This window comes from Clytia hemisphaerica, unplaced genomic scaffold, assembly GCF_902728285.1.
Source record: "Clytia hemisphaerica strain Z4C2 unplaced genomic scaffold, Clytia hemisphaerica genome assembly, whole genome shotgun sequence".
Lineage (NCBI taxonomy): Eukaryota > Metazoa > Cnidaria > Hydrozoa > Leptothecata > Clytiidae > Clytia > Clytia hemisphaerica.
The window spans coordinates 205,730-212,739 of record NW_027103651.1 but is presented as its reverse complement, the minus strand read 5'-3'; positions in this window follow the sequence as shown (position 1 = coordinate 212,739).

Below are 7,010 nucleotides of genomic sequence, written 5' to 3'. Positions count from 1 at the left end.
CTCTCTATATATCTTCTAGTAATAATAAATCCCTAGGTAAAATAATATGCTAATATACTGATGCGCTCCATCGTAGAGTCTACTATATTATAATATTGACTTTAATTCCTCTAAGTGTTCGATCTTTGTGTTGACATCTACTCCATTTTCTTTGGTAGAAATAAAAATTGTACCATTGTAGACCCAGAATCTGTCGATGAGATTTCCATCTTAAAGTTTTTTACACTGACTCCACAAGAATTTAGAATAGGGAGCTAAGTTGCAATTTATGAAAATTTTATCGTCAATACCCAGTTGTGAAAGCTTCCCTTTCGTTTCAATATTACTCAAATTTTTCTTTCTCTGATGTAGAAGGTCACACAACTTACGGTTTACAAATCTCACGATTGTCCTTGGTGTCTTTTCTTTTTTATTCTTTTTCAAACGATGGCAGGCTTCGATGTCGTACTTGTTAATTCCGATTCCAAGGGTGTCTGCAATACCTATAACTTTTGATTCTAAGTCTTCTTCATCCTCCTTAGGAATACCACAAACTTCGATATTGTTACGTCTGTTATATTAATTTATATTATTCAATTCAGTTTCCAATTTTATAACCCTTTTTTGGGTGTTCTGAAGTTCTGATTTGAGCGTTCGATTTTCATTTTTCAGTTGTTTTATAATATCATCTGTAGCTTTGGATATCTTTGTTGTGAGATGTGCTGTAAGCTGTTCTTTCAGCTTAGTAGTCTCGTTAGATAAAATTTCCAGTGTGATGGACGATTGTTGTTCAAAGACTTCCTCAGATCCTGTCGAGGAGGATTGTTTTTTCCTGCCTCCTGTACCTCATCTAGCCATTATTGTGAAGATGTAAAGATGTAATCAAAATGTAAGATCAAGATAGAATTTGACTCTTCCAGATGTAAGTTTACATTAGCAAATCAAGAGCACGCCCGACCTCGATGAAATCGAAAGCGATCTGAAAAGCGTTTTGAACAAGTGTCTAAGCGACTGCGGTAAGTTTGGACGAGTTTCTTGTTGTGGATTTTGTACCACAAATCTCTCTTGGTGTTCCCCAAAAAGACTCAATGCCACAGTTTCTGGTGAGTACTCTTTGACATCCTTTAAGAAATCTTCAAAATAGTCAAGTTTCACAGCTTTGAGTGGGGGTGTTTGTTGTTCTGATGTTTTGAGCTTTGCTTTTGCTTTGTCAGAGTAAATCATGATGTTTGCAACTAAAGCACCGTCAATATTCTTAGTAAAATTCTGATTCCATAGCTGCGGTAGGTCAGTTGGGGTAACCCTCGTAAAGCCGATTCGAACTGCTGCTTGTAGGAAGGACGTACATCAGCAATCGCAAGAATGACATCATTGACTTACATGTGTTTTATTTCCTGTACCCAGCCGGCAATGTAGAATTTAAATGATTCTAGTGATTTATACTTCTCCATAGCCTCTTGAGAGTAAATTCCTGTGTAAAAAACAAAGCATTATATAACTGTCAGGGATGGACAGTGACAATGTATGTACAGGGACAGACAGCTGATGTGTGGTGCGTGGATTGCAGTTCGGGCAAGTCTAGCTGCTCAGGTGCAGGCTGGTGTCCAGAGATTGACAGGAGACAAACACAATAGAACGTAAAATAATTCATCGCTAGAAAAATTACATACTTGGAGATTTGATCAAATAATGATAAAGGTGGGGATATGTATGCTCTGGCCATTGAGTTGGATCAGAAGTCCATTTTTGTTCCTGCATTTGCAATTCAAAGGGACAGCGTTCCAGACCTAAAGTAAAGTATAAGTAATTACAAGCTCCCATTTTACAACAAAACTTAAAGTCATAAAAGCATATAGGTTGGGTTGCTCACTATGTGACAATATAAATATAAACAAACAACATAAAACAGGGTTGCTATTATTCAAGTTTTTAGCTTTTTAACTTACCAATAAGTTCTAGTTTTTGTTTATATCTAATCCTTGGTTCTTTTGAAGCTTCTCCATATAATTTTCTGATGAAATGGGGTTTTGGGTAACCTTTTCAGCTGCATTTTCTCCCATCTTGGCTTGTTTTCCAACTGAAAAGCCATAAGAATTTAAGATTGTTTTCACCCAGTTCAAAATGGTAGACCCTTACAGCGGAGCACTACGCAATGTTGTGACGTCACGCCGTGACAAAGAATGAACAGAGCATTATACCCGGGGGGGGTACTAGGTTTGCGAGGTGACGGGTATGTCTGGGCCGAAAATCGAAAATCGACCCTTTGAGAGACAAAATTTTGGTGATTTTGAGACCCTTTGAGAGACTTTTTCCTAAATTTTGGTCCATTTTTTCCAAATTTTGGTTTGATTTTCACCAAATTTTGGTCAAAATTCTTGGAAATCGTGACCCTTTGAGAGAGAAATTTTTGATTTTTGTGATTTTGGGACCCTTTCAGAGACTTGAGAATGAGAAAAAGAAAAGGTACCCTTATGGCTCGCACATACCCGGCACCCATTTTGCCTAAGTACCCCCCCCCCCCGGGGCATTATAAAACTTAAAAGGTTTTCAAAGAACGTGTTTCTTCCACGAGAAAGACGTTACCTGTCATTTTCTTGACAAAGTGACACTTTTCGACAAAAATATTGACATGACAATCAAGTGGGATACCTGCAAGCTTTATTACACCAAATATTTTAATTGTACCGAATGAGATACCTTTGATATAAATAGATGAATATCGTTAAGAGGCAAACACTGGAGTTTAAAAGAGAATTATTCCAATTCGATTCCAATTTCCCCTGGGGGAGGGGTACTACCCTTGTCGACCGACGGGGGTGCTCCACTGATGTTAGAAAAATTGATCCTACGTGGGACTCATTTTTTGAAAAAAATTGACCCTGAATGGGACTGAAATTCAAAAATGTTCTCAATATTTCCTACTTTTTTCCCAAATTTTCCAAAAAAGGTACCATACGAGGGACAGATTTTTCTATGTTAGTGTTTTTGGAACCCTACCTGTGACTCTTGAAGGTGAAAAAGGTACCCTGACCAGCGGGGCATCCCTGTACCCCTTTTTGCCCAAGTACCACCTGGATTCATCTTACGTTTTAAGACTGGTTAGACATAACTCTTGATATTAATGAGTTTTTTGTAATGTAAACAATTTAACAAGCCTCTCCTAACTCTATCCATCCTTGATTAGTTGTTGAATGGTATCTTTCATTCTTTGCTCTTCATCTTTGTATAAGTCGTCCAGCATGTCATCTATTGTCTTCAACATCACAACACCCCTGTGTTCGATTTATTTTGTTATTACCGTGATGTCTGGCAATCCGAGTTCACAAAGATCCTGTCATCAGAGAAACGCAAGAAAAAGAGCGTATAGAGCAAACTTCACTGTGGACAGAATCACCACCAGAGCGTGAAGTAGTGATGATAAAAAATCATGGGATCCTGATTATTTGGTTATCTAGAGCGACATGTGCTGGCCCTGAAACCATTGGAAAATCGCAGCCCAAAGTTCAAAGTACAACGTGTGAGCTGACGATAAATCACCATGGAAACATCACGTCAGATTTAATATTTGGCGTCATAAAACAAATCGTATAAAAGCCGATCATTTGACAAGAAAACACCAGTTGCTGAAACACCATCAAACAAAAACAACAAACAACAACGAGAGGTTGGCAGTGGTAGTTCCCTGCCGTAAAAGCGCTCACCGCGCCCATTGGCTTTCCTAGAAGAACACATGGAAACAACATCATATACCCAGTGGGCACAAGACGTCCTTGGAAAGTCCATTTGAGACGGGAGGACGTCTAGCGGGGACGTCATTGGACGTTCTGTGGACGTGCAAAATGAAGTCACTTCCGTCCGTCCGAATTTGGTCCGAAAAAGACGTCCTAATTGGACGTGAAATGGACGGTATGTGGACGTTGCTTTTAATTTAGACGTCTGAAGGACGTTTTACAGACGTCATATGGACGCCTAACTGAGTCACTCCAACACTTGGACGTCAAAAGGACGTTTTACAGACGTCTTTTAGACGTTTTTTAGACCCACACATGAGTGAGCCGCAGACGTTTTAAGGACATTTTATAGTCGCCATTTGGATGGCAAAACTTTCTCCATTTTTAGTTTTTATGAACGGATTGTTTTTTTTATCAAGACATTAATAAAATACATTATATTATCAAATTCCTGATTACCAATATAACACAATCAGTTTTTTATGGCCATACCTATATCGAAGATAATTCGTTCGCAAATCTAAAAGTCAAATTTCAAAGTATTTCGTAATATTTTCGAGAAAAATAAATAGAAGTACAATTCTATATATGATACACATTTATTACAATTATATTACAATAATAACAAGATAATTCGTTCGAAAAGGCAAATTTGTAAAAATATTTCGTAATATTTCAGAGAAAAATAATTAACGATTAAATAAAAATAAAATAAATAGATAAAATAGAATATGTTAACCTGATATTTGAAAAGGGATAGTTGTTCACTTCATTTACATAAAATAGGTATTTATTTGGGGTTAAATCTCTATTCCCACTATCGAGGATAACAGAGTACTTGAAAGGTATGAACTGAAGTATCAAAACTCAACAAAATAAAGTAAGGAAAGGAAAGGATTACTACAGCAGCTTTTTTAATTTCTGAAGATAATACACATTTTTTATAACTTTCTTCAATTTTTCGGGTCATGGCTGGGGTTGCTTAGCATTCTAGCTCATTCTGAAAAATTTGCTTTGACAACCACCCCTGATATTACACCATATTTATGCTTATTGGATATCTAAAAACCTTATACTTTAGGAGATAGTGAACTTGTCTAATTTCAGGGCTGGAGCACTAGCAATTTGGTTGCTTATAAAAAAAAAATGTGTACACTAAAGTTTCCATAACTCATCGCTACAGCAAACACAATTCTGAGTAAACTTTGGAGATTTATGAAAAGGTCTATTAGATAAGATTAAAGTTACGGAAAGTATTTTTTCGACTTTAGAGCTTAGCTGGGGACTAATTTTTCACTGTTTAATTAGAATCGCTGTCATTTGCAGGATTGTCAATTCCACAAGCAGCTTGGTCTGATGGCTCTGATTCTTTGTCGACCGCACGTTTGATAACATCCACCAAAACACTATTGATTTCATCTTTTTGGTATTTTCGAATTAATACAGCTGTAAAACAAAATAAAATATTTAAAAAAGTACAACACCCGAACAACATGTTCTTTCATTTATTTGTTCACCAATATCCTATTTAATCAAGTTCTAGGATATATTTACACTTTTTCAGCTGAAAAAAAAATCTACGAGAAGGTTACAAACTCCATTCCATAATGATTCTATATCGTCAGTTTTTCGATTTTGGAAAAAACAAGTCCGGTCGAGCCCGTAGAATAATAAATTAATATAATAAGTTTTAACTAATAATGTCTTACCTTCCATACACTTTTGATGCTGTGTGCCTGAAAAATTTTTCTTCTTCTGCAGGCCGTCCTTTGAAAATTTGCTTTACAGCTTTCGCGTCATCATTACGTCTAACGATTTCCGGACGGCGTCCCGCGTACATTTTCCACCAGCTTGCTGAATGATCATCCGCTAAGAGAAAAAGTATATGAGTTTTTATTTTTTTCAATTATCTTTATTTTTAATTTTCCGATTCAAAATGCAGGTCGTCCTGCTCTGTGGCAATTTATCAATTTTCGAGGTCGTTATTCTCCCACTTTAAATATAGTCAGATTAAACTTTACTCGTTTTTCCTTTAAGACTAGTGTATGAAATTCACCCTACTGCCAATTTAGCTACAGCATAGACAACATCGAGATAGCGATTATATACCTTTGCTTTTCTCTTTCCGGTGGATCCCTCCAGTTCCTCCTCCTCTTTCATAAATTCTTCAATTGTATTCAATGGTTATGGAACCTCAGTACCAAAACCTGTTTCATCACTCGTGCACTTCTGATCCTCCAGGAATTGCAGGATCCGGTCTTGGTTTTTCCGGATAGTTTGTATCTCTATCATAATAAGAGTATTGGAATTGTGAAGGAGGGTAAAAGAAAGAACTGTGATAAGTAAATGCCTAATGTATCAATACAGTCTGAAAAACAAACAAAGAATACACAGTTTAACAGTGTAGACTGCGCACGCATATGAACAATTTTCCATTGTTTTGATTTTGGCAACCACGGGAAACTTCACTCTCCCTACACTCTCCCCCGCAAAAAATGGTAGGCAAACATCCAGTTCTCATAAGAAAACCCAGCAGAGAAATGGTAGGTAAAGAATTCCTTTTAATCCAGTTTAATCATAACTTCTTTTCCTCTACATGAATTTTTGTGAAATTTTCATGAGAGATACCTAAAATTGTCATAAATATCATGTTCAAACATCTAAAACATTCTCTTTAAAGGAAAGAAAAAAATGGCAATGTTTACATTTCTCTAACCTTCCACAGTACTAAAGTGGGCATTTTTACCTACCGCCTCTACGGTGGAGATGGCGAGACTGTTAAACGGTGTATCACATATATTTTTAAACACTTCAGCACTTCAAATAAGAGGATCCAGTATTTACTTTTTACTCTAACAAAATTAAATGATCACAAATTAAAAAAAGCGCATTCCTGTGATCTTATGGACCGAATTGATCACATATCTTGTATAAGGCGTGGCTGAACTAATTTATTGTTCTACGGGCCAAACTGACCCTGAATATTGGTTTGCTTTTGACAAACCCGTACACACATAAAGAAAGGTTTTAGAACATCGTGACTCTCGCTATTTTTTGCTTTGCCATTATATCTGTTTTTCAAGATTCTAAATTTATTGGAAAAAGAATGATTTCCAAAGCTGTGTACTTACGTTTTTTTGGCATTGCCCTAAAGCTCTTTCCACCATCTCCATATTTTGAGCGTAGGTTTGACTGAGACGCTATAAAGATAATCATTAAAGATATATAACATTATTTTTTAAAGGCAACCTTCCCACACAATGATTTGAATATTGACTCTTTTTGCAGTGATCGTATTCC